Consider the following 12,398-nt stretch of genomic DNA (forward strand, 5'->3'; position numbering starts at 1 on the left):
CCTCTACATCCATGGGAGTGGCCCTCATCTCCCTGGCAAAGGGTACATATCGACTTTGCTGGTCCATTTATGGATTCAATGTTCTTAATCGCGGTTGATGCACACTCCAAGTGGCCGGAGGTAATAAAGATGTCCTCCACCACCACGGAAAAAACCATCACAATATTAAGGACCATATTCGCCAGGAATGGGCTGCCTGAACAGATCTGTTCTGATAATGGACCGCAATTTGTATCCGAAGAATTCAGGAAGTTCATAAAAATCAATGGGGTTAAGCATTACACGTCCGCCCCATACCATCCCGCCACCAATGGATTAGCTGAAAGGTTTGTCCAGACCTTCAAGAAGGCCATAAAGGCCATGGGTAATGAAGACATAAATCTACAACATAAGGTAGATAACTTCTTGTTTGCGTACAGGAATGCAACACATGTGGTTACAAACCAAACCCCCGCCATGATGTTTTTCAATAGAAGACTAAGATGCCGGCTGGATTTGGTCAAGCCAAACATCAGAAGGGATGTAGAGAACCGGCAATTTCAAGGCATGAATGAAAGGCCAACTAGAACCTTCCAGATAGGTCAACAAGTTTTGGCCTGGGACTACCGTACCGAGAAATGGCAGCCTGGAACTATTTGCACACGACTAGGACCGCTGATGTATACCGTGGACATTGGAGAAAGCATAATAAGGCGCCATGCTGACCAGATCATAGAGTCATCCGAAAAGGGACAACCTACACCACAACTCTATACGCCTAATGATGAAGCAGAGATACCCATAGTATCTACCTCCGATCCGGTGATACTGGAACCAGATGAACCCGACACTGGCATTCAAGCTGAATCGACCTTGCCAAAAGAACCTACTACACCACCGAAACCTACTACACCACCGGGGCGTTATCCGGACCGAGTCAGGAAGCCTCCAGAGAGACTGAATTTGTAATTGATTAACTTCAGCAAATGTGTAGATTATTGTTCTTGTAAAAATGTTATGTACTATTTATCTAAAAGGGGAGGAATTGTGGTGTATGTACCTTTAAGAGGAACTATGTTTTTTTGAAGCCCCTGTGTACTGTAGTACCGGTAGTGACCACTCGGGTATATAAGCCTGTATAGCGTCTTGTATAGTTAGTTCACCTCCAGACTTTGTTCAGTAAACACTTGTTAAATCAACTCCTGCTTTCCGTGTCTCCATTAACACACAGAGACAACAGAAGGTAAATCAGTGTCAGAGCAGTGGGAGGCATTCAAGGAGGAGATCCGGAGGGTTCAGACCAAATATGTGCCATTAAAGAAAAAAGGTCGGACTAACAAATCTAGAGCCCCCTGGATGTCTAGAGACATACAGGGTAGGATAATGAAAAAAGGGAGGCGTATGACGGATACCGAAGGCTAAATACTCCAGAATCTTTTGAGGAGTGCAGAAAGTGCAGGGGTGCAATTAAAAAGGATATTAGGAAAACAAAGAGAGAGCATGAAAAATTCTTGGCAAGTAAAATCAAGGAAAACCCAAAGATGTTTTATAAATATATTAAGAGTAAGAGGATAACTAAAGAAAGGGTAGGGCCTATTAGAGATCATGAGGGTAATGTATGTGTGGAGGTGGGAGACGTCGGTAGGGTTCTTAATAAATACTTCGCGTCTGTTCTCACAAAGAAGAGGGGCAAAGCAGACATTGCTATTGGGGGGGAGGAGTGTGAAATATTAGATGAAATAAACATAGTGAGAGAGGAAGTATTAAGGAGTTTAAAAGCTTTAAAAGTGGATAAATCCCCAGGCCCGGATGAAATGTATCCCAGGCTGTTAAGCGAAGCAAAAGAGAAAATAGCAGAGGCCCTGACCATCATTTTTCAATCCTCTCTGGCTTCAGGTGTGGTGCTGGAGGACTGCTAATGTGGTACCCTTGTTTAAAAAGGGAGAAAAGGATAGAGCGAATAATTACCGGCCAGTCAGCTTAACCTCGGTGGTGGGAAAATTATTGGAAAGAATTCTGAAGGACAGGATAAATCTTCATTTAGAAAGACACAGCTTAATCAAGGATAGTCAGCACGGATTTGTTAAGGGAAGGTCGTGTCTGACAAACTTGATTGAATTTTTTGAGGAGGTAACAAGGAGGGTTGATGAGGGTAGTGCGTTTGAAGTAGTGTATATGGACTTTAGCAAGGCTTTTGATAATGTTCCACATGGCAGGCTGGTAACGAAGTTAAAAGCCCATGGGATCCAGGGCAAAGTGTCAAGTTGGATTCAAAACTGGTCACCACATTACAGGAAGGATGTGCTTGCGTTAGAGAGGGTACAGAGGAGATTTACAAGGATGTTGCCGGGGGTAGAGAATCTTAGCTATGAGGAAAGACTGGATAGGCTGGGTCTGTTTTCCTTGGAACAGAGGAGGCTGAGGGGAGGCCTTATTGAGGTGTATAAAATTATGAGGGGCCTAGATAAAGTGGATGCAGAGGGGTCAAAAACCAGGGGGTACAGATTTAAAGTAATTGGTGGAAGGTTTAGAGGGGATTTGAGGGGAAATTTCTTCACCCAGAGGGTTGTGGGGGTCTGGAACTCACTGCCTGAAAGGGTGGTAGAGGCAGGAACCCTAACCACATTTAAAAAGTAGTTGGATGTGCACTTGGGATGCTCTAACCTGCAGGGCTACGGACCTAGAGCTGGGAAGTGGGATTAGGCTGGATAGCTCTTTGTTGGCCGGCGCAGACACAGTGGGCCGAAATGGCCTCCTTCCGTGCTGTAACCGTCTATGATTCTATTAACTTGCGTCACTACTTTTAGTGATTTGCGTATCTGTACCCCCAGATCCCTCTGCTCCTCTACCCCATTTAGACTCTTCCAAGGAGTATATGGCCTCCTTATTCTTCCTACCAAAATATATCACCTCACACTTATCTATATTGAAGTTCATTTGCCAATTACATGCCCATTCTGCAAGTTTGAAGAGACCAGGTTATGTTGAGTCTCCTCTATATCTGCTGTTTTCCAAGCTGCCTTGTAAAGGGTGGACAGAAGGGACTGATGGGCTGGGGTGGTGTGACGGGCTAAGAATCCCTAAGGTAGGAGTTCCTAGTCCTGGGCCTGGATGGGGACATGACGTATCAGTGACAGCTAATATGCCAAGTGAAATGAGGTGTACTGACACTGCCAAGGGCATTAGTGGGGTCCAAGCCTGGCAAGCGGAGCTGTGTTGTGGTTGACGAGGGAGATTGGGCATAGCCCATGGCGGGCGGCTAGCTGATTGTCCACTGGGATGGGCCAGGTGGACGTTAAAGGAAGTTTGTGAATTGGTATTTCTGGCATGCAAATGAGGTGCCCGTGTCCTAACTCGCATCAAGTCCCGTTCACCCATCACCCCTGTGCTCGCTGACCTACAATGGCCCCCGGTTAAGCAATGCCTCAATTTCAAAATTCTCATCCTTGTTTTCAAATCCCTCCATGGCCTCACCCCTCCCTATCTCTGTAATCTCCTTCAGCCCCGCCCGAGATATCTGTGCTCCTCTAATTCTGCCCTCTTGAGCATCCCCGATTATAATCGCTCAACCATTGGTGGCCGTGCCTTCTGTTGCCTAGGCCCTAAGCTCTGGAATTCCCTGCCTAAACCTCTCCGCCTCTCTACCTCTCTTTCCTCCTTTAAGACGCTCCTTAAAACCTACCTCTTTGACCAACCTTTTGGTCACCTGCCCTAATTTCTCCTTATGTGGCTCAGGGTCAAATTTTGTGTCTTATAATACTCCTGTGAAGCACCTTGGGACGCTTTACTATGTTAAAGGCGCTATATAAATACAAGTTGTTGTTGTTGTTGATGACCCAGCAATGTCTGGTTGGGGTGGTGGGGGGCGGATTTGAAGGGTTCTGACAGCTGCAATCTGATGCAACTACCAGGATTGCTGCCCGTGGTATTTCAGGACCACGGAATAAGAATATTGCAGTTTCGGGGAATGTCAAAGATGCAATATGTTGCAGGGTCCTAAACTATACGCTAGAGAGGATTAGCAATTGTGATTGGATGGAGGAAGAAGGAAGGCACTGGACAAGTAAACGATAAGAGAAATTGTTCAGTCAAATGATCCGGTCAATAGTATAGGTTTTTATGTTCTTCCCAATATATACACATATATATAAAAGTCCGTCTGTCTTTGCTACATGAGTAAAAATCTCAAAGCAAAATAAATTATGGAGCATTTACCTTTAGTTAGAACTATTGAAGCAGTTTTGATAATTTATAGAATCATTATAGAATCGTACAGCACATTAAGAGTCCATTCGGCCCATTGTGCCTGTGCCGGCTCTTGAAAGAGCTGTCCAATTAGCCCCACTCCCCCCGCTCTTTCCCAGAGCCCTGCAATTTTTTCACCTTCAAGTATTTATCCAATTCCCTTTTGAAAGTTATTATTGAATCTGCTTCCACTGTTCTTTCAGGTAATGCATTCCAGATCATATCATTTGCTATGTAATAAAATTTCTCCTCAGCTCACCTCTGGCTCATTTATGAAATTATCTTACATCTGTGTCTTCTCGTTACTGACCCGTCAGCCAGTGGAAAAAGTTTCTCCTTATTTACTCTATCAAAACCCTTCATGATTATGAACACCTCTATTAAATCTCCCCTTAATCTTGTCAGCTGTAAGGACAACAATACCAGTTTCTCTATTCTCTTCCACGTAACTGAAGTCCCTCATTCCTTGTACCTTTCCAGTAAATCCAAGGCCGCAACATCCTTTCTAAAGAGTGGTGCCCAAAATTGGACACAATACTCCAGCTTTTTCTACCTGCATTTGCACTTTCAGGAAATTATGGGGGTGAATTTCCATAGGGTTCTGCTGTTCCTTCGCTGTAACTTCGATGGGAGAGCTGCAGAAACCCCAGAAAACGGTGTAATGAAGAAATGCCATATTAGTATGTAATATGATCATGTCACTGTGCAAGTTGATGTATTTAGAATGCGCAGTACTGTGGATAGCTGAATGTCTTTACCAACACATTCTGGGTGTATGTTTGGTACGTTGAGGGCTCGCAACTATTAAATGTTGCTGGTTTTCTGTTATAGACCTTCTAGATTGTGTGGTGCAAGTCAGGGATAAAACCCTTTGCTGGAACCAATCAAAGGAGTTGCTGGACTGCACAGTGGATACTGTGTATTGTAGGGCTGCAATGTGTCTGCCTTTCAGACTTGTCACCATCTTCCTCAGATGTACGCCCCTCTTCGGCATTGCCGATGGTCTTTGGCCGTATCTCAGCCACAGTGAATGTTGTTGATTGCCACAAGTGTGTAAAGTGATTCCTAAAATAGGGGCGCCATACTTCAATGAAATTTTCAAAAATGCAATTGTTGCCCAGATCGAAGCAGATGCACATCTGTTACTAATTTTGCTTGCAAATGGGAAGCTTAGTTTTGCGAAGCAAAATTCAATAGTCCACAGCAACTTAATGCAAAATGTTACTAGTCTTTTTTTTTACAGCTCAATTTGAATAAACTGATGAACTGTGTGTACAGCACTTTGCCCACATAATCTGGCTCAATGACAAGTCTATAATAAATTACATACATTTCTCACAATTAACATTTTTAATTGATTAACTACCCAGCATAATTTTATGGAAACAATTGGCAGTGCCTTGCCTTGCCTCTGGCACCAGTTAACAGGTCACTCGGGCTTTTACCTTTGAACCAGAAGACTGTGGCCTAGAAATTCAGTAGCGTTCGCCAGCCGTTAACGCCTTAAGAGGGGTAGATTTCCAGCGCTAGGCACTTAGCGCCTGGGCGCAGTCCGAACTGCGCCTACGCCCAACTTCAGTTGACATTTAGCGCCGGCGCAAAGTGTTTGCGCCCGCTCAGCTGCGCGCGCAGCTTATGACGTCATTTCGTCATGCAATGCTGTTTGTGCGCCCCAAACCGGAAATTCAGTGGCGCCCGCCCAATGTGGGCGTGGCACTGTTAAGAACTGTGAACTGGAACGCAGCAGAGGCCCTGCGGGCCTCGGGGAGCGCTAATTAAAGGGCACTTAGACTGAACTATAAAGGCCAGCCATTTTGCTGCCATGACTTTAGTGCTTTGGATTTCTGGACAGAGACCAAGGAACAGACCTTACTGATTTGGGACAACATAGGAGAGGTATTTTTGGCTTCTGGCCAGAGCTTGGAAATTAGACTCATTGTGATTTCACTGTTTGCAAGTTTATTATGGGGGCTGCATGGGGTTCCAACCCTCAGTTCCAGCATTATGTGCGAAGGGCTCGCAGACGCTGTGTGAGAGGGTCAGCCATGCCTAGACGCAGAGGGGCCATCAGGCGTCGGCAACGTAGGCCTTACCCACTCAGGGAATACCGGCAGCAGGTGTCCTATCTCACCATGACTGCCGCGCATTGTGTTAAGAGGCTGCGCTTCAGAAGGGAGGTGGTTGCAGAGATCTGCCAGCTGCTTCACAGAGATCTGCATCCACAGCTGATGTGCAGGACGTCTCTGTCGGTGGAAGTGAAGGTCACGGTGGCTCTGAACTTTTATGCAAGCGGCTCCTTCCAAGCCGCTGCTGGGGACATAGCGAACATCTCCCAGTTCGCCGTGCATCGCTGCATCCGGCAGGTCACCGATGCCCTTTTCGCAAGGAGACACCAATTCATCTCCTTCCCCATGACCCTAGAGAGGCAGGAGCAGCATGCAGTCGGATTTGCCAGGATCGCCGACTTCCCCATGGTGCAGGGCGCCATTGACTGCACGCATGTGGCTATGCGGGCACCTATCGACAATGCCGAGGATTACCGCAACCGGAAGGGCTACCATTCCCTCAATGTACAGCTGGTGTGTGACCACAGGCAGCGCATCCTAGCTGTCAATGCCCGCTTTCCAGGAAGCAGCCACGATGCATTTATCCTGCGCCAGACTGTAAAGTCTGTGGGTTGTATAGCGAAGTAATAGACAGACTACAAGAGTAACTTTAACAGGACTTTACTATTCGAAGGTCAGGGCGAATCTGCCCAATAAATTCTGTCACAGCACTTATATACCGGTGTGGTCACCGTCGGTATTACAGTATACAGCAGCCAGGATAAAGTAGTGCCACACCTAAAATAGTTCTCTTAAAGGTGGACGGTTACATACAATAGTTCTCTTAAAGGTAGAACAGTTACATACACTACAATCCTCCCTTTTTAGCTTACAACATACTTATTCCCCATTAAACATAACCTCCTAACATATATCCAACTTTATGTTAAAACAGTTCACAGATGTAATCTCTGCGGAAACAGTTCACAGATTCAGTCTCTGTGGGAAACAGTTCATAGATTTAGTCTCTGCGGGAAACAGTTCACAGATTCAATCTCGGTGGATGCGCCTTCCGTGCTTCTTGACTCGGTCCTGACAACGCCTCAGTGGTGCAGCAGTTCCCCGTGGTGTAGTCGGTTCACGTTGCTGGAGTGACTCATCCAATAGTCCTTCACTGGACTTAACAGCTTGAACTTCCGTCCTTCTGAACCAGCATTGTTGGCTTGTAAAACTTGAGTACCTTGGGAAGTTTTCTACTTCCAAACTGATTTGGCTCCGTTCGCAGGGACCCCGTGCGTGATCTAATAGTGATGATGATGGTCCAGATGATCATCATCTTCTGCTTTGTCTTTTCCTTTTCTGTGGTTCAGATGGTTATCGTCTTCTGCTTCGTCTTTTCCTTTTCTGCTTCTTGGAGACTCTCAGGGCTCCATTGTCAGCTGCCAGCTGCCTGCACAGTTCCTCCCGTAGTAGCGCCACCATCTCCCGATGTTCCTTAGACTTTTTGTGATTCATCAAGGTTTCTGCACTTTGGGAGTTTTCATCACAAGCTGGGCAGAACAGGTCCTCGTAATATTCAGTGTCGCTCAACAGGTCATGGTAATATTCGGTGTCGTCCTGAGCTAAGCCAGCGGGAGGGTCTTCTATTTCCTCCTTGCCCAGCTGAACGTTAGCCGACTTTTGTTCTAAATCCCGACATCTGTCCTAAAGAGACTTCATCATGCGTTCAGCTTCATCCCGCTTTTTCTGGGCTTCCTGCAAGTCTTTTACTAATGACCTCATTTGTGATTTCAATACTTCAACTTCATTCGGAGATTGATTGATCGGACCATTCAATCCCTCTACTGAAGTAGCTGTTTCAGCATTCTGTTGTTCTGCATTGACGGGAGGCAGCGTACTTTCGGCATCCAAGAGCGGCTCTGCTGCAGTCTTCTCAGTCTGTGTTGCCACCTCAGCTATTTCAATAACCTTTGAGAGTTCCGAACCCCTTTTCTTTGAAGATTGAGGCTCGTGTTCAAGTTTTTCCCATTTCAGGGTCTTGTCCCTCAGCATATGAAGAAGTTGGCTGACTGTTAACTCTTCTGCCATCATCCGTTTCCCATTAGCTGCAGGGCTGTTTATAAACTTGCCCTGGGGCTCCTTTGCTGTTTCTACTTTGCCATCATCCGCAGCCTCCACCATTCGAATTTCCACAAATGAATCGTCCGGTGATGCTGCACCTAACTTCAGTAGGAGCTCGGAAGTCATGTCGACCAAATCAGCCTTTTCTGCCTGCAACCTGCTAACAAGCGCCTTCAGTTGCTGCACATCTTGTTCCACCAGATTAGAGCACGCACCTTCAGAAACCGAATCAGCTTTGATTCATTTGGCCTCCTCTCGCAGATGGTTTGTGTGCTCCTGCTCCCTTTTCTCCCTCAGCTGCTTCTGTTGTCTTTCCAGATTCTCCCATTCGGTGTCATAGAACTTTTTCATTGCTTTCATCTCTTGTTCGAGACGGCAACTCAATTGCTCTAATTGCTGTCGTAATTTGAAATAAGTTTGAGTTTGAGCTTGGTGTTCCTCAGTAATGTATATGTCTGTAAACTGAACAGACTCAGAATTCTCTGTCAAACTATGTTGTTGTTGTTCAGTGGAGTTCTGTTCTGAAACTTTGTTCTCCTCTGGAGCATAAGCCTTTGTGCACGCCTTCATTTTTCCAACCTTAGTCAGCAAGTCCATTTTAGCCTTGTCTTTCATACTTGGGCTGGACTTATCGTCATCCGTTTCAGAGTCTGAGCTGATTGTCCGCACCGAGTCCTCACTCGTTATTGCTTTTAGGTAGTGCCATTCCATGTCTATTTTCTTGATCCACTCCCGTCCTAGAAGTGGTGGTCCTCCCTCAGGTAGTACATATAAGTCCATTCCTGGGTGTTCTTTGCTCCTGTCTCTCACCTTGACTCTTATCTTTCCCATGGGGTATACTTTATGACCCATGTATGTCTGCAATACGAACTTGGTATCTCTCAAGGGTATATGTGAGAATAGCCGGTTGTAATCCCTTCGATTTATGACTGATAGGGCTGATCCAGTGTCCAACTCCATTTTTAGTTGGACTCCGGCTATATTTAGCATGACCCAGATAGTTTGTAGGTCAGCTTCCTTACTCACATTGTGAATTCTCAGACTACCCAGTTCCTGGCCGTTTGGGTCTGAATCCCAATTCGGTTCATCTGAACTCTTCTCAGCCACCTTGTGTACTTTGTTGTACTTTTCCTGTGATGGTTTTCTTTGGTTGTTGGTCTTCTTCCCTGACCGGCATACTTTAGCTATGTGACCCAGTTTGCCACATTTTCTACATTCCTGGTTTTTAAACCAGCATTGGTTCTGATCGTGTGTTGTCTTCCCACAACGATAACATTTCGTTGTACCCGAAGTAATTTGATCCACACTGAGTACCGCTGCCTTTAGCTGCATTTCCGCAGTTCCTTTCGCTGTGGCTTCGTGTGATGCTGCAATAAGAACAGCCCTCTCAAGTGTAAGGTCGTTCTCTTCGAGCAGTCGCTTTTGCGTTCCTTCCTTCGACAACCCGCACACGAACTTGTCTCGCAATGCCTCTGTCAGATTTCCTCCAAACTGGCAGTATTTCGCTAATCTATGCAGTTCGACCAAGTATTCCGCGTTGCTTTCCTCTTTCCGTTGCGTTCTCGCATAAAATTTGAATCGTTCCGCCAACATCAGCGGTGTGGGGTTCAAGTGATCCTTCAGAACAGCAACAATATTATCGAAAGTCTGATCCGCCGGTTTAGCTGGTGATAGAAGATGCTTCAATAACCCGTATGTCTTCGCGCCCATCGAGTTTAGCAAGGTTATAGCTTTATCATCATCTTCTATTTTATTGGCCTCACAATATATCTCGATACGTTCTACGTACGTGGCCCAATCTTCCACCTCGGCATCGAAGTTGTTGATGTTACCATGCTTAGGCATCTTCACTATCTCTCACTATCTTTCTGCGAAACAACAGGATTTCTCTTTAACTTTTTAACTTTTTCTTTTTTTTTTCCAAAAATGGCGGTTTCCCGCGCTTGTCTTCTTCCCCCCTACTGGCAAAATGGCGGTTTCCCGCTCCTGACTTCTTCCTCTGGTGGGAGGGGTAAGCTTTGCCCTCGGGCGACGACCGCTGGTTTATGGGGTTTGTAGCCCGTGCGCCGGCTTCAGTTTATTCTGAAGCGCGCGCTAGAAAAGCCGATCGCGTTCCTTGTTCCCCCCCCTTCTTTTCGGCAGGGGCAACCGGCGCTGGGGACAACCAGTTGGCGTTGGACAGATCCAGCTCCTGGTCCTTCATGGCAGCTGCTGTAAGCCGCTGGCCGGAACCTCGCTCGGTCTCTCTCTCGGGCTCTGTCTCTCCCGCTCGCGCGGCTCTCGCTCGCTCTCTCTCGGGCTCTGTCTCTCCCGCTCGCTTGGCTCTCGCTCGCTCTCTCTCGGGCTCTGTCTCTCCCGCTCGCGCGGCTCTCCCTCAGCGGCTTTAAACGCCTCTCCCAGACCTCCCGCAGTCCGGTCCTTTCCTCCCCGGCTGCGGCTGATTCTTCGCGGGCTATTTAGTTATTTATTTATTTATTGCCTCCGTGCCTTATGATCCCGGTCGCAGCGCCTCGCGGCCTCGGTAGGTGCCCGGTCTTTTTCGCTCCAATCGCGCCTCCCAGCCCTCTCGCAGTCCGGTGCTTTCCTCCCCGGCTGCGGCTGAGTTCTCCGTGGCTTATTTATTTTTATATCTTCCCGCGCCTTACGATCCCGGTCGCAGCGTCTCGTGGTTGCGGTAGTTGTCCGGCCTTTTTCGCCGTCGCGGTCTAGCCGTCTCACAACGCTCCCCAGCCCGCTTGTACCGCGGCTTCCGTGCTCCATGCTGCCCCGTCTCAGCGCCTCTGGGCCCGACTTCTGTCCGGCTCCTTTCCCCCTCGACCGTGGTCGAGTTCACTGCCCTTATCCTCCGTTTATTTTTTTTTTATTTTCCCTTTACTCACAGTCACCGTGGCCGACTTGCTTCTCATGTTGATCGGCTCACTCACCACCGTGGCAGAAGGGACAATCCGTGCCTGTTGCTGATGGAAGACTTCGTGTTTGAAATCTTCCTCCTTTCTTGGTCTGCTGACTCGAGTTTTCACTCAGCAAAACGACGAGGGCGGGTGCCTCTTCTCGACGCTCGTTTACTTCTTCAGAAGTATTGTTGCCGCAGGGTAAGATCGAACTCGTCGCCACTGTAAAGTCTGTGGGTTGTATAGCGAAGTAATACACAGACTACAAGAGTAACTTTAACAGGACTTTACTATTCGAAGGTCAGGGCGAATCTGCCCAATAAATTCTGCCACAGCACTTATATACCGGTGTGGTCACCGTCGATATTACAGTATACAGCAGCCAGGATAAAGTAGTGCCACACCTAAAATAGTTCTCTTAAAGGTGGACGGTTACATACAATAGTTCTCTTAAAGGTAGAACAGTTACATACACTACACAGACTACTGTGGCTGACATGTTCCAGGCACAGCCTCCACCAAGGGGATGGCTTATTGGGGACAAGGGCTACCCTTTGTGTACATGGCTCATGACCCCGCTCCGCGCGCCCAGGACCCCTGCGGAGGAGGCATACAACGAAAGCCATCAAGCCACAAGGAACATCATAGAGCAAACGATTGGCGTCCTCAAGCAACGGTTCCGCTGCCTGGATCGTTCCGGCGGATCTCTACAGTATTCGCCGGATAGAGTCTCCCAGTTCGTCGTCGTTTGCTGCATGCTGCGCAACCTGGCTATCCGCAGGACTCAGGCACTGCCACCTCACGTTGGACCACCACCTCAGGAGGACGAGCAGGAGGACCATGAGGAGGAGGAGGAGGAGGAGGAGGAGTACCAGCCCAGGAGGGAGCCACAAGGTCCAAGGGCCGTCCGCCGGCGGCTTATTGAACGACACTTCTAGGCCCCCTGTCAGGGAATGGCTTGTGGCAATGAACGCACCTGAATGCAGCCGCTCCGCAAGCCCTCAGCCGGTTAACGCAACAACCACTTGAAACATGACACCTGGACAAGCTGAATAAATAAAAAGCTTTATTTAACAAACTCAGGGCCCTTCCCACATGAAACAGAAAAACAGACAAG

This window comes from Somniosus microcephalus, chromosome 3 (assembly GCF_052327205.1).
Source record: "Somniosus microcephalus isolate GS21.2 chromosome 3, FLI_Smic_1.0, whole genome shotgun sequence".
NCBI lineage: Eukaryota > Metazoa > Chordata > Chondrichthyes > Squaliformes > Somniosidae > Somniosus > Somniosus microcephalus.